The sequence below is a fragment of the Balaenoptera physalus genome (genome assembly GCF_965194825.1).
Source record: "Balaenoptera physalus genome assembly, chromosome: 1".
NCBI lineage: Eukaryota > Metazoa > Chordata > Mammalia > Artiodactyla > Balaenopteridae > Balaenoptera > Balaenoptera physalus.
The window spans coordinates 1,531,995-1,558,618 of NC_138882.1; the positions used below are offsets into that span (position 1 = coordinate 1,531,995).

The 26,624-nt window shown below is 58.2% G+C and overlaps 1 protein-coding gene across 3 annotated transcripts in view; it reads left to right on the forward strand.

The window, feature by feature from the left end:
- Nucleotides 1-26,624, forward strand: part of SYT2 (synaptotagmin 2) — an 84,760-nt gene that overhangs the window by 48,129 nt on the left and 10,007 nt on the right. For 2 of the 3 annotated variants that reach the window (XM_082413253.1, XM_082413256.1), the window contains exon 1: nt 1,095-1,304. The exons of the other annotated variant lie outside the window; for it this stretch is intronic. The gene's annotated coding sequence lies outside the window, so the exon portion shown is untranslated. Of the gene's footprint in view, nt 1-1,094; nt 1,305-26,624 lie in introns of those variants that run through there. 3 annotated transcript variants of the gene reach the window in all.

A 26,624-nucleotide genomic window follows, 5' to 3' on the forward strand; every position in this document is an offset into this window, starting at 1 on the left:
CAAGGGGGGTTGCAGGTACCGGGAATTCCCGGGGTTCCTTGCTCTGACTCCGCGGAGATGAGGGGCCCCGGAAGCCTGAGTAAGGCCTCCCCCAACACACAGGATTTGGGGGTGTCTCTTCCTGGGTCGAACCCCAAACTTGATCCAGGATTCTGAGTATGCAGACCGAGAGCAACCGGGGAGGAGCTGCTGAGAGTGGAGGGGAGGGGGGAAGGTGGGGATGGGGGCCGCCTGGCACCAGCGCTAAGTTCTGCGCGGCTGAACTGGGGTCCTGAGATCTGGGCGGTGGGTGCTGAGGGCCCCCAGTATGGGGTTCAGGGGTGAGACCGAGGCACAGAGGCGATCCCAGGCTGGCGTCCTCCCTGCCCATCCTGACTTGTGGGTGGGGAGTACCTGCCTCTGTGTCCAGGGGGCCCAGGCCTTGCCTTCTCGAGAGGCAGAAGCGGTGGGTTCCCATGAGGGAGCCGGTCCGGGATCCTGTGCCCCAGACGCTTCCTCCTCCCCCGCAGGGCCCCTCCGCCCGGCCCGCGTTCTCTCCTCCCCGAGACGCGGCGGGGAGAGCCCTGGGTACCAGTCGGGACTTCATGCTCGGACGGGTGCTGGGGTGCTGGGCCGGGGCTGTCGGGGCTCTTGGGCCCGACGCCCCCGCCTCCCCCGCCCCTTTTGTCTCCACCGCTCCTCTTCGCCTCCCTTTTCTTTTCTTTCTCGACTCAGGAAAACCTTCATCCGTAGCCCCCGAAGCAAATCGGCTCCTTCCCACCCGTTAGCTGGTTCCCGATCGCGGGGAGGCCCCCCGCCCGCCGTCCTTCCCAGCCAATCCCCAAGCCCGAGAGGCTCGGAAAGCCCGTGGGTGGCGGGGTGCTGGGGGGAGTGTCGCGGGGGGGGCGCGGCGGGCGGGGGCGCCTCCACAGAGACGGGCTCCCCGCGGGGCTCCGGGGGCGCGCGGCCGGCCCCGCCCACCGCAAACTTCTCCCCCTCCCCGCCCGCGCCCCCGCCTCCTGCCAGCCACCGCCCCGGCCCGAGAGGGGGCGGGATCGCGGGGCGGGGTCTGCGCGACGGCCGGCGGGGGTCGCCCTCCGAGGCCCGGGCCGCGCCGCGTGCTGGCGGATGTGAGGAGCATCTCGATTGGCCGGCGGGCGCGGGGCAGGTGTTACTACTGCGGCGCGCGAGGGAGCGGGCGGGCGGAGCGGAGCCGCAGCGGCCGGGCGCCGGGAAGGCGGAGAGGGGCCTGGACCCCGGGAGCGCGGCGTCCCGCCCGCTGCCCTCGCCGAGAGCTCGGGCTCACGGCGCCGGAACGTCCCCGGGTAAGAGGAGCCGGGCGGGGTGGCCGGGGCCGGGGGCGCGGGCGGATGCGGGCGCCCACCTGGGACTCCCGGACTGTGGGCTCGGCGCTTGCGGCGGATGAACCGGGTGCGGAACGGGGCTCCGGGAGTCCGCTTGCGCCGGAATTACCCTGATGGTCCCTGGGGAGGTGTCCTGAATTATCCCGGGAACCCCTCTCCGAGAGCCGCGGGAAGGGCGCCGCGGGGGGCGGATGGAATGGGTGCGCGTTGGCGAGTGGATGCGGGCGTGGGACCCCAGCCGCGCCCACCGCGGAGACGGTGAGGGAGCGGGGCGCGCCGGGGACCTGGCGGAGCGCGGAGATCGCTTCCTTTCCGCGTCCCCCGCCAGGCCGCGGCTGTCCGGGCCTGGGATGGGCGGCGGCGTCTTCCGCCCCTTCCTCTCCACGAAACTTTTTCATACACGAGCCAGCGCGCTGCCCGGTACATCGGGGGAAGCAAGGTCCCCAGGATCCTGGCAAGCGGCGGAGCTTGGAGAGACCAAGGAGGGGGTGGGGAAGGAGCAGCAGGGCAGTAGGAGAGCAGGCTGTACTCATTCTGCTGTGTGACCTTGGACGAGCTGCTGCACATCTCTGATCTCCGGGTGATGGGGTGCGTGGTGCCCCAGTGGGGAGTGGGGACGTGTGGGGGCAGGGCAGTGGGTGAACAAGCCCACGGGCGCACCTGCCGGGCCTGGGCGCTTAGAAATGAGCCGTTTTCGTTCGCCCACCTGTCTGCGGCAGCTCAGCGCTCCCTTCCTGGGGAGGCGGGGCGGGGGGGGGGGCGGTGTGGAGCTGCGCTCCCAGCGTGCCTGGGGGGAGTCGGGAAGCTTCCATACCAACCCCGCCTATGACCTTGGACAGCTCACTTATCCCTCTGGACCTCAGTATCTTCATCTGGAAAATGGGGGTTTGGAGTTCATGGTGTCTGAAGTCCCTCTCAGTCCTGGCCCGCCCGCAGGTGAGGTGAGCTGAGGGGTTGGGGTCAGCCTCATCCGCGGACCCCTCCTGTGACCTAGCCTCTGGGGAAACTGTAGCTCCTTCCTGCAACAAGGCAGCAGGGCTGTGAGACTCAGAATCTTCCGCATCACCCACCCTCTTTGTAGGGGCAAGGCCTTTCCTGGAGAAAAGTTCCCAGTGCTGGGCAGGAGGCCTGTGGGCTCAGGGGGTGTCAGGGGCCTCCCAAGGTCATGCTTGTGTCCAGGATGAGGAGGAGGATCTGAAAGGTCTGCACCGCGATGGCCCGTAGCACCCCGCTGTGCACCTCGCTGCCCTTGCTGGGAGCATCTAACCTGACGCCTCCTTGGGGTGCCTCTGGCTCTGTTCCAGTGGAGACGGACGGTAGCTCTTCACTGAGCCTCAGGGTGCTGTGGAGAGGGTCCTGGTTTAAGATAGGAGGCCTGAGTCTAATTCTAGGCGCTGCTTCCCGTTCGTGTGACCTTGTGTGACCTTGGGCAAGCCCCTTTCTTGCTCTCCTCGCCTATACATGGAAGGGGTTGAACTAGATGACTCCCCGGGACCCTCCCAGCCCTGCAGTCCTGTGGCTGCAGTTCTGGGCTGGAGTCTGATCGTAAGAAGTGGGCTTGGTTGGGTGATGGGGCAGGTGGCCCTGGAATTCCCAGTGCACATCTGTCCGCAGAGTGGAGACAGCTCGAGAGAGTTACTCGGTATGAGTGGGCCACAGTCTGGTCCTGTGCGCCCCCGCCATGCATCCTTGGGAGGCCCGGGATCACTGGTTAGTGGCTGTGTGACCTTGAGCAAGTTACTGTACGTCTCTGAGCTTCAGTTAGTTGTCGCGACAAAATGGTAACAGCTGTGGTGTTTTAGGTTGTTGTGAGAAGTAAATGAGAAACACATGTACGATGTTTAGTCCAGTGCTGAGCCTTCCAAGTCCCGAGCGAGCAGCTGCTGCCAATGAGAAAGATAAAGACCTGCGGGGAGCGGGGACAGAGGCCGGAGGAGGGGGTGGGGGTGGGGGTGGACTTGCGGTGTGATCTCCCTGCAGCTTCCAGAGCATCTCTGCAGAATGGGGACAGCGGCGCCGCCTGCCTCTCTCTGTCTCTGTCTCTGTCTTGGATCATTCGAGTGATTCTGCAGCAGAAACTTCACGGGAAAGAAAGAAAATGCTTGACTTCCCTGTAATCTCACCTCTTTTCCTCTGGTTCCCCCGGCCCCACCTCCTGCCACACCTCCCATCCCTTCTGTGGTTACAAGATGGGCTTCACTCCATCCTCCCCACCCCCAGCCTTCGAGGAAGGAGCCAACTGGAGCCGAGAGGGGGTGAGGCTGGCCCCCGGGCGTGAGCAGCCAGAGCACATCTGCACCCAGGGCTTCGGCGGGAGAATGGCAGAGGCACTGGCCCTGCCTGGGGGCGCTCTCGGGACCCTGGGATGTCAACACGGGTGCGCTGGTGGGTGGGTAGTGGGGTTACCCTAGACTTGCCGTGTGACCTTAGGCAAGTCACACCCCTTGGGCCCCTGTTTTCTCAACTGCAAAGTAAAAGGTTGGTTTAGATGCTCGAAGGGCCTTCTGACCGTCTTGCCTGTGACCCCGTTGGCTCTGCCTTTGCTGAGGCTGGGGGCGGGGTGGGTGGGAGGTTTGCGGAGTCATGTGGGCATTGCCTCTCACCACCCCTCTGTTAAGGTCCTGGGACAGCCTGCGAGGAGATGATGACATCTCCTCAGCAAGAATGCTGGTGCTTAAGAGTAAAGGCTTTGCAGACAGACAGGTTCAGACTCCTATCTTGGCTCTTTCCATATTAGCTGTGTGAATTGGGGCAAATTACTTGACATAACTGAGGCTCAGTTATGTCATCTGTGAAATGGGAACAATGTTACCTACTTCTTAGGGTTCTTCTGAAGATTACACGGGAATAATTTATGTAAAACTTCTGGGATGTGGGGAGTTCTTAGTGTGAATTGAGTGCTGCATGAGGAATGGGCTTTTTGAGGTTCTGTGTCATCACAGAGGGGACTCAGGCTAGAGGAAGAGTGGGGACGGAGCCCACCGTCCCACAGGTGTTGCCACGCACAGCTGCTGAGAAGCCCTGCCTTCCTCATCCTGTTCTCGCTGTACTCTGCCTGGGACTTCAGGAGCTGCTTCTCATCACAGGGCCTTGGGGGCAGGGGCTGCAGGCGGAGGTGAGTCTGCAGAGAGAAACTGGGAGGCTGACAGAAGCCTCTGGTGACAAGGATACAAGGCAGAGGCCCGACAGCCTCCGTTCAAGGTTAGTCGTGAGGAAAGGGCTGGAAAATAAGTTCTTGGAGAAAAGGCATCACCGCCCACGGGCCGTGTGTGGTGAGTGGACCACAGCCTGGGGTGCCGGAAGGGACCTTGGGCGTCATCTCATTCAGTCTCTGATTTTTTTAAAAATTTTATTTATTTATTTTATTTATTTATGGCTGTTGGGTCTTCGTTTCTGTGCGAGGGCTTTCTCTAGTTGCGGCAAGTGGGGGCCACTCTTCATCGCGGTGTGCGGGCCTCTCACTGTCGTGGCCTCTCTTGTTGCGGAGCACAGGCTCCAGACGCGCAGGCTCAGCAATTGTGGCTCACGGGCCTAGTTGCTCCGCGGCATGTGGGATCTTCCCAGGCCAGGGTTCGAACCCGTGTCCCCTGCATTGGCAGGCAGATTCTCAACCACTGCGCCACCAGGGAAGCCCTCAGTCTCTGATTTTGATGGTGGGGAAGCTGGGCTCAAAGAGGGGGAGCACCTTGCCCAGTGTCACACAGCATCCGAGCACCAGAGACGGGGCTGCACCTGCCCTGTGGATGCTCAGGCCGGTGCCCTTCCCACTCTCCCCATGAACCGCGGAGCAGCTATTTTCCATCTCTTCTAAAATCAGAGCACAAGGTCAGGGGCCTTGACTGAAGCGGAAAGGATGTGAGATCATCAAATCCAACATTCCCAGGTTGCAGGTTAGAACACTGAGGCCCAAGAGAATGAAAGGGTCGGCCTGAGGTCACCCAGAGCCAGAGACGCGTGCTCCGAGGCCCGAGCTCTGCCAGTGACACCAGCTGCTGCTCTGCTTCTCTTGGGCCTGACAGGCTGCATGGCAGCAGGACAGCCAGACGTGGAAAAACAAACCCCACGGGCTTGGGCAAGGGAGAGAGGACAGAAAGGCAGAAACATTACTTCCAAGACCCAGATTTCCTCTCTTGGCTTTCCCTCTTGGCCTGGCTCTGCCGGCCCTTCTGAGCTGTTCCGTGACAGCCTGCCCACCCTGTAGAGAGGAGACAATAGCCAGCCCGCTGGCCTCAGTGCCATCGGTGACACGAGTGAAAGAAAGTCAATATTTGTCCAGTGGCAAAGGAAGGGAAATAAGTCCGATTTGGGACGGGAGTGAGGGGAGTGATTCTGAAAAGCGAGGTCGCAGCGCCTGGGGCCTGCGGCGTCAGCACTCGGCTTCTAAGGCAGCCTTTGGATCCACCATGTTAAATCACCCTTTGTGTGTGTCTCGGAGAGCCTGCACCCCGCCCGCCGCCCTGACCCCCGATACATTTCCCTGATTGCTTGCAGCTGGCGCGCCCCCAGCTCCCTGGAGGAATGGACTCCTGCACAAAGGCCTCGGAGCGGGTGGCCCCCTGAGCGGGGCTCAGGCTCGCTCCTTCTCTGGCCCCTGAGCCCAGGGAAAGATGTGGAAAAAGTCCTTGTCAGGTCAAGAGAGGCTGTGCCTGATTTTTTTTTGTCCTGCCTTTGTTTTGTTATCTTTTCGTTTTCCTTCTCTGCATCCTGCTTGCTTGCTCTGTGTCCTGAAGTTGGGGAAGGGCTTGCGGGGGAGGAGGGCCAGAGCCCGGAGCCTTTCCTCCACTGAAGTGCAGTTCCTGAACCCACGGCAGCTGCCGGCTGCTATAGTGGCTTTTGTGGTCGCCTGGGATCGCACCTTCACAGGTTAACGAAGGGAGCTTTGGGAAGCAGAACGCGACTGGGGCGAGGCCCTGGGGCTGCACTGGGCACAGGAGGGGCTGCCTGCTGTGGGAATCCGCCAGGTGGGAGACTGTGGGTGGATCCACCAAGCCCCCTTCCTCTCTTGGGAATGCTCTGGCTGTGCTGCCTGCCCCAGAGGGGCCCCGCGACGTTCCTGGTGGTCAGGGCTGCCACCCAAGACTAACCCCGGTCCCCTGGCCCCCAGACGATCACAGGACTGGCGGTCCCCGGAGACCGGAGAGTCAGGGCGATCGATGTCCCACGTGGACCTGGGGCAGCGGCAGGGAGACTGAGGGAGGGCCCCCCGCCTCCCCCGCCCAGGCCAGCCCTGCGACCTGGTCTGATCAGCCGTCCAGCAGCAGCAGGGGCAGCGGGGCAGCCTTCAGCCGGAGGCAGCTTGCAGCCTGTCCGCCGGGACCCCTAGCGCACAGCCCTGGGCGAGAGCGCAGCCCAGAGCAGACTCCCTACGTCTTCCGGGGCCCTGGCCCATCGGGGTGGGGTCTGGGGTGTGTGGACCTGGCACGTGACAGGTGCCCAGCACCGCCACCCAGGCGCCAGGCGCCTCGTCCAGATCCCATCTCCTGCAGGACCGTAACTAAGTTACTGCAACACTGGGCACCTCAGTTTCCCCATCTTTAAAGTGGGAATAAAAGAGTGTGTATGCCATACGGTCGATACGAGGATCCAGTGTATTAATATTTATGTGAAGCTCTGAGAACAGTAAGAGTATGACGATTTCGCTGTTGTTATTATGGTGCTTCTTCAAACCGAAGGGACGCTTTGTAGATAAAGCAGCAGCGTGGGAGCCTGGAGCAGGGGATGAGGCAAGGCTGTGATGGTATTTGGTCAGAAGGACCTGGAATCCAGTGATTTTGCTGTGAAGTTACCGCGCACGGCCCCAGGCAAGCTGCGTCTCCCCACCCCTGGACCTCATTTGTCCCCTCTGAAAGGTGGAGAAGGGTGACCGCCTCCCTCGCGTTCCCCAGGATGCCCTGGATGATGGTCTGAGACGCTGGTCTCCTCCCGTCTCACCTCTGACCAAGGCGGGCTTCCCGGTGGAGGCTCTGGCCTGTTGCGCTTTCTACAAACAGCACCAGCCCCAGTGCGGCGCTCTCCCCACAAGGACAGAGGGTTCTGGGTGGCTGAGCCCGCCCTCTCCCAGCGTCTGCTCCTCCTTGGTCGGCCTGCTCCGGGCGGGAGTGTTTCTGGACGTGGTCCCCGGTTGTACAAGCAGAGAGTCGGGGGCGGGGGAACATCTCCTTCGAGCTGGGACACCTGGTTGGTGACCCTGGGACGGCAGGGGGGCCCTTCCTCCTCACCCGCGGCCAGGCTGTCTGCAGTGCGAGGAGGCGGGGTGGGGCGGAGGGTGGCTTGAGGCACATTCAGCACCTTTCCCGCCAGGCGCGTCCAGGGCCCTGGTTGATGGCACCCTTGTCCCCTCCCTCGCCTGCCGCCTTCCTTCCTGCCTGCTGACAGTATTGGGCAGATGATTAGGCCAAGGGCCTCTGCTGAGGATGGGGAGTGGCACGCTGCAGGTACCCAGGCCACCAACTGAGTGATGCCCGCTGCCCCATAGCCCTCTGGCTGGTCATTGGGGTGAATGGCAGGTATGGAGAGGAGAGGCTACTTTAAGTCTTCGGAGCTACTCAGGGCCTTGGAAATGTCGCCTCCTCATTATCATTTTGCCAAGAGCCCTGGAGATGAGTTGCTTTGCCAAGGTCACCTCGAAAGCGAGCACAGCCCCCAGAGCCCACTGCGTTTCGTCCGCCCCACCCCCTGGCTTCCTCAAGAAGGTGTTGGGCTTTGGCTGGAGTGTAGGGTCCTGGTCAGGTGCCTGTCTCCTGTGACCTTGGCTATGACCTTAGATCCCATGGAACGTCCTCCCTCAGGAAGCTGGAGGTGTGATGAGAGAGCTGGAAGGACTTCCTGAGGGGCTCCGTGAGAGAGGAGGGGCGAAGGCTTTTCCCAAGGTGTTTGGGAGTCAGGCTGGATTCGGGCTCGGGAGAAGCTTCGGGAAAGAGCCCCAGACTTGGAGTTCAGTACCACAGAGTCCAGAGTCAGACCCTATAGCCTCCTGCCCAGACTGTGGGCCGAAGCTCGAGCTCTCTGAACCCATCACCCTCCTCAAAACTGTGATCAAAGCCCCTTACCTTACAGGGGTTTGTAGATTTTTTACTTTTAAAGACGGCTTTACTGGGATATGATTTACGTACTGTACAGGTCACTCAGCTGCAGTGCACAGTTCAGTGGGTTTAGTGCACTTAGAGTCGTGCATCCACCACCACCATCTAACTTCAGAACATTTTTCACCCAAAAGAAAAAGTATACACATTAGTGGTCACTCCTGTTCTCCTTTTCCCCAACCTCTAGCCGGTGGATAATCTGTCTTCTGTCTCTGTCAATCTGTCTCCCTGGACGTTTCACATAAATAGAATCGTTCATTATGTGGTTTTTTGTGACTTGCTTCTTTCACTTACATATATTTTCAAGGTCCAACCACATTGTATCATGTATCAGTCCTTCATTCCTTTGAATTGCTGAATAATATTCCGTTGCAGGGATAGACCGCAGTGTATTTATCTATGCATCTGTTGATGGGCATTTTGGTTGGTTTTTGACTGTTGTGAACGCTGGTGCTGTGAACATTCGTGTAAAGGTTTTTTTTTTAAATTATTAATTAATTAATTAATTTATTTATGGCTGTGTTGGGTCTTCGTTTCTGTGCGAGGGCTTTCTCTAGTTGCGGCAAGCGGGGGCGGCTCTTCATCGCGGTGCACGGGCCTCTCACTATCGCGGCCTCTCTTGTTGCGGAGCACAGGCTCCAGACGCGCAGGCTCAGTAGTTGTGGCTTGCGGGCTCTAGAGTGCAGGCTCAGTAGTTGTGGTGCACGGGCTTAGTTGCTCCGCGGCATGTGGGATCTTCCCAGACCAGGGCTCGAACCCGTGTCCCCTGCATTGGCAGGCGGATTCTCAACCACTGCGCCACCAGGGAAGCCCCGTGTAAAGGTTTTAGACAGGACGAATGTCTTTATTTCTCTTGCGTACATACCTAGGAGTGGGATCGCTGGGTCAAATGGTATATAGTCTGCTCTCTGCATCCGTGGGTTCTCCTTCACACCTGAAGATTCAACCAGCTGTAGATTGAAAATATTTGAAAACAATTCCAGACAGTTCCACAAAGCAAAATTTGAATTTGCCACATGCCAGCAACTATTTACATAGTATTTACATTGTATTAGGTATTATCAGTAATCTAGAGGGGAGCTAAAGCGTGCTGGAGGATGTGCTAGGTTATACGCAAACACAACGCCGGTTTATATAAGGGACTTGAGCGTCCTTAGATTTTGGTGTCTGAGGGGTCCTGGAACCAGTTCCCATGGAGACTGAGAACAACAGTACTTTTTAAAAAAATATTTATTTATTTATATTTATTTATTTAGTTGCGCTGGGTCTTAGTTGAGGCAGGCAGGCTCCTTAGTTGCGGCATGCAGACTCTTAGTTGCGGCATGCGTGTGAGATCTAGTTCCCTGACCAGGGATCGAACCTGGGCCCCCTGCATTGGGAGCACAGAGTCTTAACCACTGGGCCACCAGGAAAGTCCCAACGGTACTTATTTTTAAAGCTGCTGTTTACTTGACCCTGTTCTGAGTACTGTATGTGGACAGCCTCCTTCAATTATCCCAGTTCTCTGTGAAGCAGGTACTATTATTATTATTCCCATTTTACAGAATAAGGAACCTGGGGCTCAGAGGTTCCAAGGATACTTGCTGGGGAGCCAGGCTTGAACCCGACACACTGGCCTGAGTGCAATGCTGTGGGAGTGTTCCCTGCCCACCACATGGCCCTCCTGGGGAGGTGACCAGACCCCTGCATCCTCTGTCCCCGTGTGCGGTTTTAGGGGCTCCTGTGTCCCCCCAGTATGGAAAGCCTCCCACATGGCTCTTAAGAGGCAGAGAGGACCTTCCACCTGGGGTTGGGGCGAGGGAGGTGTCCCAGCTCTGACTCCCCTCCTGACTTGGAAAGAGATTTCCCTTCTCTGGGCCTCATTTCCTGCTGTGCAGCAGGGGCTGGGGTACCCGATCCTGGGCTTCCTTCCAGGTCGTACCTCCCGTGGAGATTCTGCGCCGTCTTCCCAGCAATGCTTCTCCCACCTAGTGTGCCGACCAGCCAGGTGGGGGCTGAGTGCGGGGGGTGGGAGGAGGGGGCACCCACCACAGACAGGGGCTGGGGACCTCCTGGATGTCAGCCCGGGAAGAGCCACATCACTGTGTGCCCCGCACCTGTGCCCCGGTCCTGCTCCCTGGAGCCTCTGTGGCCTCATAGCGGTGAAGCACCCAGCGGGCTTCTGAGGCTCGGCCCTCCTTCCTGGGCTGGGCTCATCCGTGGGAAAGTGCTGTGCACACAGTAGGCGCCCAGTGTGCGTTAGGCAACTCCGAGCCTGCCAGCCCCGTCTGGTGACACCGGGAGAGGCAGCCGTGGCCGCCGTGCGTCTTCCTTCCGCGTGTCCGCGTCCTGCAGCCTTTCCTGGCCCTCCCTCCACTCCGCATTCGCGCTTCTGGCACCTGCTGGTCAGAGCTCCTCCTGGATCCAGGCGCTGTGTCCCGAGCCTTTAACCCGCAGAGGGATCAGCGGCGCCTCTGGGGAAGTGCCTTCTGCGAGCTGGCAGGTGGCAGTGGAGGATGTGAGCGATGGCTGTCTCCTCCAGAAGCCTGCACGCCAGATGGAGAGGACGGCTTCTGTGGCGGCCCAGACCCAGGGGGACCACCGGAGTGTCTCTGGGCAGGCGGCCGGCGTGTCCCTGGGTCTCAGCTCTTTCCCTGCCTGAGGCCGGGGCGGTCCTGCAGGCCTGGCCTGCCTCCCCCCGCCTCTTTCCACCGAGCGTGCTCAGTCTCCAGGGTGGCCTTTCCCGCCTGTGGTTGCTGAGCTCCCCACGCCCCCGTGCCTGTGCCTCCCACTGTTTTTAAGCTCCGTGGGCCCTTTGTTTTTTTTTTTTTTGGCCATCGCCCAGCTTGCAGGATCTTAGTTCCCCGACCAGGGATCGAACCCGGGACACGACAGTGAGAGCGCCGAGTCCTAACCACTGGACCGCCTGCCTGCCCCGAGGTGCTCCAACACTCACCTTTCCTCTCACGCACTCGGGGGGCTGGGCCGGGGCTCCCTTTTCTCCTGCCAGCACCCCCTCCACCGTCCCTCCATTGGCAGGAGCCGGGCTGGTCCCCATCTGGTCCAGACTCTGCCCTGTCCTGTGGCCCGCTCACCGCGGGGCGGCAACACCAGACAGAGCCCAGGCCCCGGAGCAGCCCCCACCCTACCCCGACCCCTGTTCCAAACCCAGAAATAGCACAGTTCAAACCACCAAATCAGTAAATAGTGTCATCAGGGTTTATCGGGCATGTGAGGACCAACTGTGAACTGGGAGCTTTCAAATTCAAAGACTGACGGGAAGCTCGGGCGGGATGCCCCAGGATGGTGCATCTGGTGCCCGGGAGAGTGTTCACCCTTCACCTTGGTTGCTCATTGCAGCAAGGTTTCCAGACACCAGGGGACTGGTCAAAAGTGACAGCAGGCACACCGCAGTAGAGACAGGCACATGAAGTTTTTGGTTTGCCTGTGCATCTAAAAGTTACGTTTACACCAGACTGCAGTCTTTTAAGTGTGCAGTAACGTCATCTCTGTGAAAACAACACACGTGCCTTGATTACAAAACACTTTATTGCTAAAAAAAATGCCCAAACACCTGCACTAGTAACATCAAAGATCACTGCTCGCAAATCACCGCAGCAAATATAATAATAATGAAAGTTTGGAATATTGTGCGAATTCCCAAAATGTGATACAGAGACGCAAAGCGAGCAAGGCTGTCAGGAAAATGGTGCTGATGGACTTGCTCCGCGTGGGGCTGCAACGACCTTCGATTTGCGAAATGCACGATATCTGCGAAGCACGGTAGGGTGAGGTGTGCCTTTGTCTCCCGCGGCCTTTAGGACGATGACTTGTTTCTTTTATGATTGTCAGAGGCATTTACAAGAAGTAACCTAGGTTAAGGTTTGCTTATGTTCATGAAATAAGCTAGATGTACTTTTGCTTACGTGGCTTAAATGGTTTTGTCTGCTCAGGGAATTTCTGAAGTCTAGTCTCTATTTTGTATTTAATTTTAACACCACCAGGCTGTCCCTGCAAGAGTAGTGATGTTTTAAAGAGAACCGTTGGGCTCCCCAAAAACTGGGTGGCAGCTTCCTCCTGAGGACAAGCTGCCTGGGGAACCGGCCACTTGGCAGTAGGGGTGGGGTGGAGGTGTCAGGGATTTAGAGATGTGCGGGGTTAGAAAGGGGACCTTGAAATTCGTCTAGGCCAACGCTGTGTCGCTCCCTGGGTCATGCCAGTAGTGGTCTATCCTCAGCTTGAATACTCCCAATGACAGGGCACCCATTACCTCACAAAACCAACATCCCATCAGGATTTCGGCAAGTGCTGAGGCACAGATTCTTTCCTCACTCTGAGCCTGGATCTGTGCTCCCACACCGTGAAGTGGGGAGCTGCCGGGGAAGGTCAGGCCCCCAGCCCTTGGTGCCGCTGGAGTTGGAGGAGAAGCAGAGAAAGCCACAGGGCAGTGTCTGGGCCGGGAGAGGCATGGCGGGTCAGGCAGGAGGAAGCTGGCTTCTTCAGGGAGGATAATCGTGTCCTGGGATTCGCACGAGACGGTGAGCTGTCAGGGGTATTGGTGGGAACAGGCATCTCTGTGTGAAGAGTGAAGGGCATGTCTTTTTTTTCTTTTTTTAAAAAAATTAATTTTATTTTTGGTTGTGTTGGGTCTTCGTTGCTGTGCGCGGGCTTTCTCTAGTTGCGGCAAGTGGGGGCTACTCTTTGTTGCGGTGCGTGGCTTTTCGTTGCGGTGGCCTGTTGTTGCGGAGCACGGGCTGTAGGCGCACGGGCTTCAGTAGTTGTGGCTCACGGGCTCAGTAGTTGTGACTCGTGGGCTCTACAGCGTAGGCTCAGTAGTTGTGGCACACTGGCTTAGTTGCTCTGCGGCATGTGGGATCTTCCTGGACCAGGGCTCGAACCCGTGTCCCCTGCACTGGCAGGTGGATTCTTAACCACTGTGCCACCAGGGAAGTCTTGGGCACGTCTTTTCCCCAGGGCCCGCCAGGCGTCTGGGAGGAAGGAGGCCCTCGTGGAAATAGGGGGGACAGACTGCATCCTCCTCACTGACTCCCCACCCCACCGAGGGCAGGCAGGGCTCCTGGCTCAGCCCCCGTGATGTTTGCGCCTTGAGGGTCCCGAGGGGGAGGGAATGCGGTAGTGGTGACTTCATCCCTGCTCAGCCTGCTTGCTCATCTCTGAAGTGGGCGCCAAGCACTGACCTCACGGGGCTGAGCGTGGAGAGAAACGCAACGTGGCCCTCGTGGGGCCTCCCCCTCCCCCTGCCCCGTCCTCCCACAGTGGGACCTGCTGGCTGGGGAAGGAGCCCTGGCGGGGGGCTGGGAGCTCGGGGTCCACACCCTCAGGGAGGCCTCCGTCATGGGGAGAAGCCCATCTGCTGCACGCCCACCAGGGCCTGAGTCTGGATCTCTGGAGCTGCTGGGGGACTGCCCGCTCAGCAGGGAGCCTGCGGGGACCTGGGGGAGCGCGTGAGAGGGAGGGTCAGGTGCAGGGTGGACTTCCAAACAGTCAGACGTCCAGGGGTCCTTCCCAAGGCTGGACGGGCAGACGCCGCTGCCTAGGTAATCAGGGAGGTGGTGCTCACGCCTCAACCCCCCGACTCTCTGGAGGCTCTGAGCTGCCCTGCCCCTCCCCAGGATCGCTTGCTTATCTCCCTCCTGTTGGGCCATCCAGGACCCCAGGCCTGCCCGCCCAGACCGTGACCACTGGGCCCCGGGGTGCGCGGGTCTGGCCTTGACGGGCCTGCCTCTGCTGTGGGTCTCCCTCCTCTCCCCGAAGCGGGGGCTTGGCGGGCAGGATGGTGGTTGCGGAGGGGAGAGGGCAGCGCCCAGTGGACCCCACCTTCTCGGTTACCCGCTGCCAGGCCCAGCAGCCGGGCGGCTCCGGGGGCTGCTCACACGAGGGGCTGTCACACGGGCAGGAGTGACCAGTCTGAGGAGCGGGCAGAGCTGGGAGGGAGGGGGGGCCTCGGACTCCTACCCGCCCCTCCCAGCTCCCCTGCTTCCTGGACAGAGCCGCCTGGGCCTCTGGGCCACATCTGCCCCCTCGCTCTGGGGACACAGGGTCAGACGATGCGCATGTGTGACGCAGGGGACCGAGGAAGGGCACGTGTGTGTCCTGGGGTCCACTCTGCATCCGACACACACGCGGCTTCATCTCAGCGGCTGCCCTGGGGACGGACACTTGCCCTGCGCGGAGCCGAGGGATCAGCTCTGAGACAGAGTCCGTCTCCGGGGCTGCCCGGCTGGGATGGTCCGGTTCCAGCGTCCCCTCACTGCCCACCTCGTGCTGCTCACAGAGGTGACGTCTTCAAGCCTGGGGCCCCCGGGAGGAGGGGTGCCGCTCTGCAGAGGGTGGAGGGAAGGGGGCAGGTCTCCTGGCACCTTTGGAGGCAGAAGCCCCTTCGCCCGAGGGATGGGCCAGAGGTGACGGTGACGCCAGCGGATGCAGGTGGCCTGCGGCCCTCCCAGCCCCCAGGCGCTGTGGTTGTGCCATGTGACCACCCGGGAGCCCGGCCCCTCGTCAGGGTGTAGCCTCCCGCCCCAGGGCGCCTCATGTTCCCACGTGTGGCCATATAACACGCATCACACGGGTGTTTACACATCACACACGTGTCACACACATGCCTCTCCGGTTCCCTGCTGAGGCCCCTCCCAGGTGGCCGTGGGGCCTCCGTCCTCCTGTGTGACCTGCGGTCCCGCCGTGTGTGTATGCGTGTTTGGGGGATAGGGGATGGCGCACAGGCTCCACCAGATGTGGAGCCCCGCCTGCCAGCTCCATGCGGGGAGCGGTGAGGGGGTCGGCGGTCTTCGCAGAGCCTGTCACCCCCGTCACCCCTGCCTGCTGCTCTTCCCTCTCCACGGCGCGCACACGCACTGTACACACCACACACACACCACACACACACTGTACACACCACACACTGTACACACTACAGACACACTGTACACACCACACACACACCACACACACACTGTACACACCACACACACACTGTACACACCACACACACACCACACACACTGTACACACCACACACACACTGTACACACCACACACAGACACTGTACACACCACAGACACACCACACACACACTGTACACACCACACACAAACTGTACACACCACACACACACCACACACACACTGTACACACCACACACACACACTGTACACACCACACACACACCACACACACACTGTACACACCACACACACACCACACGCACACTGCACACACACGACACACACTGTACACACCACACACACACCACACACACTGTACACACCACACACACTGTACACACCACAGACACACCACACACACGCTGTACACACCACACACACACCACACACACACTGTACACACCACACACCACACGCACACTGCACACACACCACACACACTGTACACACCACACACACACTGTACACACCACACACACTGAACACACCACACACACTGTACACACTTCAGACACACACTGTACACACCACACACACACTGTACACACCACACACACACCACACACACACAGCACACACTCTCATATGCTCACATTAAAAGGCATTTGCTTTCAGCCCAAGCCCCCGTCCCAGCTCCTTCAGGGGGGCCGTGTGTAGCAGCCCTTATGTGTCAGAGCCCGTAACGTTTAGCCGGGAAGACAGTGTGTCCATTTTTAATGGTTTTTAGCTGAACGCGTCCTTGTGCGTCTGGAGGAAGGATAATGGGCCGTGGGGCTGCGGTCCCACGTGCAGGGCGGGTTTGTGCCGTCGGGTCATCACTGCTCAGCCGGGGGCCGGGGCTGCCCCTCCTGCCCGCATCCACAGCACGAGGTCGGGTGCCCCTGGGCGCCTGACACTTGGGGGCCATGCCAGGCCCAGCCTTGCTCCCCCCTCCTTCCCACAACCTGCATCCGGCAGCCTGTGGTCCCCGTGTCCACGGACCCCCCTCAGTCACCCTTCGTGGTCCCCCCTTCCCCACCTGCTCGCTGAGACCCTGAGGCCCATGAGGGCGCCTGTGGGTTTGGGAGACACTGCGGGTGCTGGGTGGGGTCGGGCTGGGGTCCTGCCGGTCCCTGACGGGGTGTCCCCGCCCCCTGCGCCCGAGGTAGTGGCTGTGGTGCACCTGGAGGGGCGTGCAGCCTTTCCCCGTGTGACGTTTCACACATGGGCTCTGGACCGCGTGGAGTGCAGGGTTCCCTGGGCTCTCGGGGTCCGGGTTCTGTTCGTCTGTGATTTGTGAATCCTGCACCCGGATTCCAGGTCCAGGGAGAACGGCCCGTGGCAGATGTGTGGGGCCTCACGGGAGCTTTCTTCTCTGACCATCCTCACTTTCGGGTGTGCAGGCGGAAGCCTGGGATTTGCTCATCTCAGCCCGGACGCGGGGGAAGGCAATGGCGCGTGGCTGGAGCAGGAGAGATTGAAGTGAGACGCTGGGAGGGACTTCCCAAGGCTGGAGCCCTGGGGCCGGTGCAGAGCAGGCTCTGCTTCTGCACGCGGGCGGTGGCCTGGCTCCAGGTACAGGTGTCCACGGCCGACCCAGGCAGGCACACGAGGAACTCACAGAAATGGGCAATTTATTTTCAAAACGAGCTAGAAAATTAATTCATTCAAACTTTAGTCTCCACCTCTTCTAGGACCAAATGTTGGACTGAAGCATGGGTCCAGAAAAATAAAGACAAACTTATTCTTAAGTATCGATCTACTTAGCCGCTGGCTTCAGCGAGACGCATCTTGCTGGTTAACTTGTTTCCATCGCATTCCTTTGGCTTCTGCAAATACAGCATCGACAAAGATGGAATCTCCTCAGCTCTCCGTTATCCGTATCGATGGAAGCCGGGCCTGAGTGTGTGGGGTGTGTGTGTGCATGTGGGGGTGTGTGTGCACGTGGGTGTGTGTGTTGGGGTGTGGGCACCTGTGCCCTTGGCAGGGGCGTGGGGGTAGAACTTTCTCGTCTCCCAAATGGGGTCAGGCTCCATTTAGGGGTCGTGCTCCTCTGGGAGCGCGCAGAGGGGCCCAGAAGCAGCAGGAGGTGCGGCTGCCTCTTTGGGGCAGGTGGGCGTCAGCGCGAGGGGAGGGGGAGGGGGAGATGGGCGCCTCCCGCCGTCTCCAGTCCCGTCGGCGAGGCTCCCTCTGATCCGGATCCAGGGCCTGGGCCCCTTGGGGGTCTGGCCGAGGCGACCGTCCCTTTGCTTTCGCTCGGTGACACTCGGGAGAGGTTCCGTGTGGGGTCAGGGCGGGGCTGCGGCCCCTCGTGGGACCGACTCCCGGGGGAGATGCAGGGTCCGAGGGCCTGGGATAGACGGTCAGAGAGCCGAGTGGCCACCCTGGAGAGATGGACTGGACGGGCAGACAGACGGATGGGGCCCTGTTCCTGCCGCGGAGGTGGGGGGTCCGCAGGCTTAGGCCGCGGCGGATTGAGGCCCAACCTTCACGCCGACCTGTGGGGCAGATCACTCAGCTGTCTGAGCAGAAGAGCCTCGTCCCGGGAGGGGGTGATGCCGCGGCCCCCGCCCCCCAGGAGGGCAGGTGAGGACGGTCCAGGCGGGCACAGCCTCAGGGGCTTATTTTCCTTCCAACACCCGGCCTTGGGCCCGCACTTCCCCTGGCCTGACCCTCGGATCTAGGGGTCTCAGGGCCTCGTTTATACGGAGCGCGGCCCTAACCACCTGCCTCGAGGTGAGCGGCCCCATTTCCTCCCTCCCTCCCTCCCTCCCACCGAGTGGCTGGGGGCGGGGGTGGGGCACTGTGGCAGGTGACCCGACTCTTGACTCTTCACCAGCCCTACCCTGTCCTCTCTCCTGCGCATGCGCTCTCTGCGGGCATCGCTGGCTAATGCGCCAGTTCACGCTTCACGCTTCCTGTGCGGGAGCCGCGGGAGACTGCTTCATCCATCACCCTCAACCCTGGAGCCCTGCCGAGGACTGCGGCCTGAGTCCCTGGGGAGGACCGCTTGCTCTCCTCCCGCTGTGCTCCAGGGGCTGCGGGTCCAGCGCCGCCCCCGGCAGCGCGTGCTGTGTGCCCTTGGACAGGTTACTTCACCTCTCTGGGCCTCTTCCCCACAGGGGTCTTGAGAACTGCTGTCGAGTATCTTTGCTTCCTTAGCTTCTGGTGGAATACGCGGCGGTGAAACCCCCACTCCTTAGGCTTATCCGGAGGGAACGTGAAGCCTCGGTTTTTTGCTGGAGAAATGGCTGGTGATTTCCCGAACATTCCCCACTGGGTAGGTCTGACCCCATCTTGCCGCTTCTGACGGGGAATCCTCTGCCCCTCAGAGGCGCCGGAGGCACAGTGTGCAAGGGCTGGGGCTGCTTAAGGTTTGAGCTGGACTCTGGAGGCTGTGGAGGAGGCTTCCCGGTGCTGGGGGAGGGCCGGCAGCTCGTCCAGCCCCGCGCCGGGCCACAGCCCGCGCGGCCAGGAACAGGCCTAAGTCCCCGCCGGGCAGGACGCTCGGAGGGCCCAGCCCCGCTGCTCCCAGGGGTGCACGCCCACCCCCCCCCCCGTCACGACAGGCTCCCCAGGCCCGTTGCCCCCGTGCTGGGGTGGCGCCCCTGGACCCGCCCGGGGGCCGTGGGGACAGCCGAGCCCCGCCCGCCCTGTGACGCGAGGGTCTGTGCTGCTGGCTTCCCCCTGCCCGCCCCACACGCGTCTGCCGAGTGCCCGTCGCGCGCCAGACGGCGAGACACCTGCCAGGGCAGGGTCGCAGAGATCCCCCCCAGGGCCAGAGAGGAAACGTCTCAGGCTTGCGCCGCACAACCTCGGTGGCAGCTACTCCGCTCGGCTGCAGCGGGAAGGCCGCCAGAGAGGCCACGGCCTGGGCCCGCGTGCCGTGCTCCGGAGACGCCTGTTCACAGCAAGCGGCGGCGCCGGGTCTGGTTCTCGCAGCCGAGCTGCCGGCCGGGCAGGGCGAGCGCAGCCTCTGCTCCGGCCGCCGCAGGCTGTGTGCGGGGTGAGGCCGGGCCTCGCGCCGGAGCAAGGGGAGCCGTCTGCGCCGAGCGGAGAGAGGCAGTCACTCGGCCACGGTGGTTGGAGGCGCTCTGGGGGGCGATGGAGATGGGGGCGAGGGCGCCGGACACAGGCGACGGGCCTGAAGGCCGCCTTCAGGGGCAGCTGCGGTCCCCAGGGCGGCGTCTAAAGGTGGCAGGATGAGATTCACGTTCTAGAAGGTTGCTTTGGGGGCAGGGTGGGTGCGGGGCCGGGTGCGGGGAAGGTCGCGGGGTCACCGAGGCCTGGCAGAGAAGGGGCTTGAGGCAAACGGAGGAGTCGGAGTTGTGGCCGAAACCAGGGTGCGGGGCCGGTCGGGTGGCCATCGCGGGCTGTCCGGCGCGACAGGCACGCAAGTGTCCACGGGGTCTGGTGACCTCTCCTCACAGAGAGCCGCGTGGTGGGGTGAGGGGCACAGCCCAGGGGGGACGGAGGGGGGAACCGGAGGTGAGCGTGAGAAGGAACGGGTCAGAGGGTCCCCTTCAAACGGGAGAAGGTCCTCGGCTGGGCAGGGGTCGCCGCCTGGCCTGGGCGGGCGGCTTTTGTGAAGTGTCTCCTCCGGGAGGACAGAGGAGGGTGCGGGCGACTAGGCCTGGAGATGGAGGCCGGCCCTCCCTGCGCGGCGGCCCTAGAAGCCGGGAGTTGAGGTCAGGGCCCAGCGTGTCCCGTCCCGCGAGGCCCTCCCCCCCCGCGGCAGCCGGCCCTCGTGGAGGGGGGCGGGGCCAGCAGGCTCTAGGCGCGAACCCCGCCCACCCGCCCGTGGGGCTCCACCCCCCTGACCGGATCCCCCCGAGGCCCCGCCCCCCGTCACACTGAGCCTTAGAGCCACACGTGAGTTTGGGGGTCACCGGCACTCAGTCCGCCGGGCAATTTCAGGGCTGGTGTTTCGCCGGTGAGTCTCACAACAAGACAGAGAAACAGGGTGCAGGGACCTGGGAGGACGTGAGCCGAGGGGCTAAGGGGCCCCTCCGAGGCCAAGGAGGTTTCGGGGGGCGTCCAGGCCGAGGGGGAGTCAGGCCGGGGGTCGGCGTTTGCTGGGTGAGCTTGTGGCGCACGCAGAGAGCAGAGGTGAGGGAAGGGCAGTGAGGAGGAGCCGGGCCCAGGCCAGCGGGGCCTCTTTTCTGATTGTGAACAGAAGCCCTGGGGGCTTCACGTGGAGCCCGGCTGCCGTGTGGGGATTAGACTGAGTGGAGCACTGTGGAACCTTCCAGAACGTGGCTGTTGTTCTTGGCTGAACTGGGGGACGTGGTGAGTGGAGGAGGGAGTTTGCAGATGCTCCGGCTGGACGGCGAGGGCAGGAGGGGCTGAGGACCCCAAGGCTTTGGGCGGGGCCCCTGGTACCGCCTGGGCAGGGGGCCCGGCCCCGCCCCCGCCCCGCCTCCGCCCGGCCGGCATCTGCCTTCTCAGGATGTGTGTTATTCCCCTGCTTTCTGGGCAGCTGTGTCCTCAGGCCCCAGGCCCTGGGATCCACGGATCTGCGGCCCCTGCTCCCTCCCAGCAGCTGTCACTCCCCACCCCCCGCCCCGAACCCCCGGGAACGTTGTCTTATCTTTCATAAGAACTTGCGGATGACAAGACATTCATTTTGGCTGTTTTTGACGCTTTTCCCCTTCCCTCTGGAGCCAGGCTCCTTTCCAGCCACTTCTACTCTCTTCAGTCTAAGCGAAATTTCCAAACTGTAAATGTGAACACGTTACCTGCATCCTTAGACTCCTTGTCGTGGCTGTAAGGTTGTGTGCCTGGTCCTGCGGGCTCACCTCCACCCGTGCTCCCTCCGTGTGGCCATGCTGGGCTTCCTCCAGGCTCTGGGCTCCCCATGCTGCTCCCACCCCTGGGCCTTTGCATGTGCTGCTGCTTCCTTTCCTCTTTGCCTGGAGGCCCCCCATTCCATCACCAGTTCGTCAGGAAAGCATTCCTGCTCTCCCAGATTAGGTCAGATACACCCCAGTACAGACTCACACCAGCAAGGGTCTCTCCTTTGTGCATTTCTCACAGTTACAATTTTACATTCATTTGTGTACAGTTATTTAACATCCAGCTTATAAGTCCCGCATGGGAAGTGGGATGTGAGTTCAATCAATGTTTTTTTTTTTTGGCTGCGTTGGGTCTTCATTGCTGTGCACGGGCTTTCTCTAGTAGTGGTGAGCGGGGGCTCCTCTTTGTTGCGGTGCATGGGCTTCGCATTGAGGTGGCTTCTCTTGTTGTGGAGCACGGGCTCTAGGTGCCCTGGCTTCAGTAGTTGTGGCTCGTGGGCTCAGTAGCTCTGAGGCATGCATGTGGGATCTTCCCGGACCAGGGCTCGAACCCGTGTCCCCTGCATCGGCAGGCGGATTCTTAACTACTGCGCCAGCAGGGAAGCACTCAATCAGTTATTTGTTGAATGAATGAATGAATACCTCCCCCATTGTTCTCTCTGCTCTGTCCCCGGCGTTCCTACCCTGTCTGGGTCCACATCATCTCTGGCCGGACTGTGAACTCACCCCTTGCGGGCCCCCTGCCCCAGCCTCACCCCCTCTGCTCCCCGTGGAGCTGTCGTTGCCTTTTAAACAGATCAGGCCACTCCTGCTGGGGACGTAAGTCCATCCGAGCCCCTTTTCCTGAACTTCAAGGCCCCTGGGATGGGCTCTCCAGCTGACGTCCTGGTCTGTGGGGCCCCCTGAGCCTGTGGCACACGCAGCACTGTCTGCCCTGGTCGATTCTTTTGTTTCATGATTCATCTCACTTGTCCTGTGGGCTTGGGGAAAGGTCCACGTCCAGTAGGGGTCCCTCTGCTGTGCCGAGGCCACTCAGGCCCTTCGAAGGGGCTCCTGGATTCAGATCCGACCACAGTTATCGAACATCATCTCCGTGCCAGACACAATCAAATTTATTCTTTTAATTTTCACAACAGTTTTGAAAAGTAGGTATTATTTTCTGCCATTTTTATATGAGGAAATCGAGTTTCAGAACGAGATTTGTTTGGAGTCATCTGGCAAGCGGTAAGCATCCCGGGATCACAGTCTGCCTCTCCCAGCCGGGCTGCCTCTTGCCCACCACAGAATCCAGAACCAACGACCATGCGGGCTGAGTCTGACAAAAAGCCTGCAGCTAACGTTGTACTTGGTGGAGAAAGACTGAACACTCTCTCTGAAGATCAGGAAAGAGAAGAACCCCCACTCTCACGACTTCTATTCAACACTGCACGGAGGTTCTTACCATGGCAGTTAAGGAAGAAAAAGAAAGAAAAGGCATCTGGATTGGAAAGAAAGGTGTGAAATTATCTCTTTGCATGATCTTGCAGATGGAGAGTCCTAGGGAAGACACACCACACACACACACATGCGCGTCACACACACACATAGACACATTCCACACACACACCACACAGTATCAGAACTAGTAAGCCAGTTCAGCATATGCCAGGACATGAGATCAATAAACGAAAATCTACTGCATTCCTATCTGTTAGCAGTGAACAATCTGAAATGAAGTTAAGAAAGCAATTCTGTCTACAGCAGCATCAAAGAGAATCAAATATCTAGAAATAAATTTAACAAAAGTGTAAGACTTTATCCTGGGAACTGCAAAACAGTGTTGCAAGAAATTAAAGAAGATCTCAAAGGGAAAGACATTGGAATATTACGTTGTTAAGATAGCAGCACTCGCAGATTGGCCCACAGATTCAGTGCAATCCCTATCAAAATCCCAGGTGGCTTTTACAGAAATAAACAAGCTGATTTTTTTTTTTAAACAAGCTGAACATAAAATTCATATGGAAATGCAAGAGACCCAGAATAGGCAAAATAATCTTCATGAAAGAACAAATTTGGAAGACTCACGCTGCCTGATATAAAAACTTAACTACAAAGCTGCAGTGATTAAGACAGTGTGGTATTGGCATAAGGATAGACATAGATGAATGCAATAGAGAATCCAGAAATAATCCCTCACATTTATGGTTGGTTAATATTTTACAAGGGTATGAAGACGGTTCGGTGGGGAATAACAGTCTTTGCAACAAATGGAGATCCATACACAAAATACATTCACGAAAACGAACTCAAAGTGGATCGTAACTTGAATGTAGGAGCTAAAACTACTAGGCTCCTCTAAGAAAATATAGTAGATCTTTGTGCCCTTGGGTTATGTGATGATTTCTTAGATATGACACCAAAAGCACAGGCAACAAAAGAAACAGATAAATTGGACATCATCAAAATTGAAAACTTTTGTGCTTCAAAGGATACCATCAAGGGACTTCCCTGGTGGCGCAGTGGTTGGGAGTCCGCCTGCCAGTGCAGGGGACACGGGTTCGAGCCCTGGCCTGGGAAGATCCCACATGCCGTGGAGCAACTAAGCCCACGAGCCACAACTACTGAGCCCGTGTGCCACAACTACCGAGCCCATGCGCCTAGATCCTGTTCTCGGCAATGAGAAGCCACCACAGTGAAAAGCCCGCACACCGCAATGAAGAGTAGCCCCCGCTCACCACAACTAGAGAAAGCCCATGCGCAGCGGCGAGGACCCAATGCGTCCAAAAATATATTATAAAAAAAAAAAGGACACCATTAGAAAAGTGAAAAGATAACCGTAGAATGGGAGGAAATATTTGCAAAACATACATATGGCAAGGAACTGGTATCCAGAATACACAAAGAACTCATACAACTCAATAATAAAGAGACAAATACTCAATTAAAACATGGACAAAGGATTTGAACAGACATTTCTCCAAAGGAGACATACAAATGGCCAATAAACACATGAAGAGATGCTTGACATCATTAGTCATCAGAGAAATGCAAATCAAAGCCACAATGAGATGCCACTTCACCTCTACTGGGACGGCTATAAACAAAAAGACATGTAATAACAAGTACTGTCCAGGATGTGGAGGACTTGGAACGCTCATACGATGCTGGTGGGAATGTAAATCAGTGCAGCTGCTGTTTTAAAAAAATTTTTTTGAAGTATAGGTGATTTACAATGTTGTGTTAATTTCTGCTGTACAGCAAAGTGATTCAGTTATACACATACATGCATTCTTTTTCATATTCTTTTCCATTATCATTTGTCACAGGATATTGAATATAGTTCCCTGTGCTCTACAGTAGGACCTTGTTGTTTATCCATCCTATGGATAATAGCTTACATCTGCTAATCCCAAACTCCCAGTTCTTCCCTCCCCCTCCCTCCCTTCCACTTGGCAACCACAAGTTTGTTTTCTCCCTCTGTGAGTCTCTTTCTCTTTTGTAGATAGGCTCATTTGTGGCATATTTCAGATTCCACATATTAGTGATACCATATGGTATTTGTCTTTCTCTTTCTGACTTACTTTGCTTAATATGATAATCTCTAGGTCCAACCATGTTGCTGCAAATGGCGTCATTTCATTCTTTTTTATGGCTGAGTAATATTCCATTGTGTGTATATGTGTGTGTGTGTGTATATATATATGTATATATATATATACACACACACACACACCACATCTTCTTTATCCATTCCTCTGTCGATGGACATTCCATGTCTTAGCTGTTGTAAATAGTGCTACTAGGAACTTTGGGGTGCTTGTATCTTTTTGAATTATAGTTTTGTCTGGATACAGGCCCAGGAGTGGGATTGCTGGGTCATATGGCGACTCTATTTTTAGTTTAAGGAACCTCCACACTGTTCTCCATAGTGGCTCAGTGCAGCCACTTTGGAACATAGTTTGGTAGTTCTTTAAAATGTCAAATGTAGTTACCATATGACCCAGCAATTCCACTCCTAGGTATTTACCCAAGAGAAATGAAAACATGTCCAAAAACGTGCACAGAGACGTTCATTGCAACATTATTCTTATAGACAAAAAGTGGAAATAACCCGTGTCCATAAATTGATGAATGGAGAAATAAAATGTGTTATCTAGGCAGTGGAATATTACTCAGCCATAGAGAGGAATGAAGTGCTGACAGCTGTTACCACATGGATGACCCTTGAGGACACTACGCTCCGTGGGAGAAGCTGAACACCAAGGCCACCTATCATATGATTTCAATTGTATGAAAAGTCAGAATAGGGGAATCTGTACAGATAGGTCAGTGGTTGCCCGGGGCTGGGAGGAGGGTAGGAATGGGAAGTGACTGATAATGAAGTGGGGCTTCTTTTTGGTGAAAATGGTCTAAAATTAGGTTGTGGTGGTGGTTGCACAACCCTGTAAGTATACTAAAAACCACCAAACTGAACACGTTAAATGAGTGAATTGAATGGATGTGAATTGCATCTCAATTAAGCCCTCTTAGAGTCAGGCCGCGGAATCCTGGACAGTGAGGTGGGGGTGAGGGAGATGGGGCTGAGCCCCCGAGGCCCGGCGGGCTCCACCTTCCCTTTCGAGATGAATTTTAGGATCAAGGCTAGTTTACCCTGCACGTAACAAGAGCTTGCTAAACTTCTCGGCGAGTGTGAGCGGGGAGAATGCGTCTGCATCGCCGTGTGGTCAGGGCGGCTTGTGCCGGCCACACTGGCTCCGGGGCGAGAACTCAGGTTCTTAGAGCAGGGGTGGAGCTTCAGGGCCCCTAAAACTTGCCCTCCGAAGAGCTCTGAGCGTAGGGAGAAGCACAGTGAGAAGAGCCTCGCTTCTGCCTTTGCTGTTTGCGTCCTGCTGTGTGTTTGGTGCTTCTAGGAGATGTGCTGTTTGTCCCATGACCTGGAGCACCGCAGGTGTGCGCTGCCGTCTGGACACCCCCTGGGCTCCCACCGTGCGCCGGGCAGAGGGGTGCTGATGTTGCCTGCGTCTGACCTCACAGGGCCTGTGGAGGGGGCTTGTACCCCCATTTTGAGAAGCAGAAATAGCTCGGTGGGGAGGGGAGGGTTGGGGGAGCAGAGTTTAAAAACTCGTAAGAACATTACCTTAAATGAAGACCATCACAATAATACTTTTACCAGCAGGAGCTTGCAAACCATCTAAGTATCAAATACAGTACTACCATGTAGCAGGGTATTATTTACCTACTTGATAACAAAGGAAGTTTTTAATGATAAAGGAAAATGCTTGTGACAAAATTTTATGTGAAAAAAGGGCAGAATACCCGATTATATATAGTATGATCTCAACATGTAAAACACCCTCAGAAGAAAATACTGTTCTAAGATTCTCCAAGGACGCTAACCTGTGTTATCTCTGGAAGGCAGGATTATGGGGAATGTCTCCCTCAGTCTCTTTCCGTCCCCCGTAAACCTGGATGACTTTTGTTATTAATGGGCAGCCCTGGTTTGA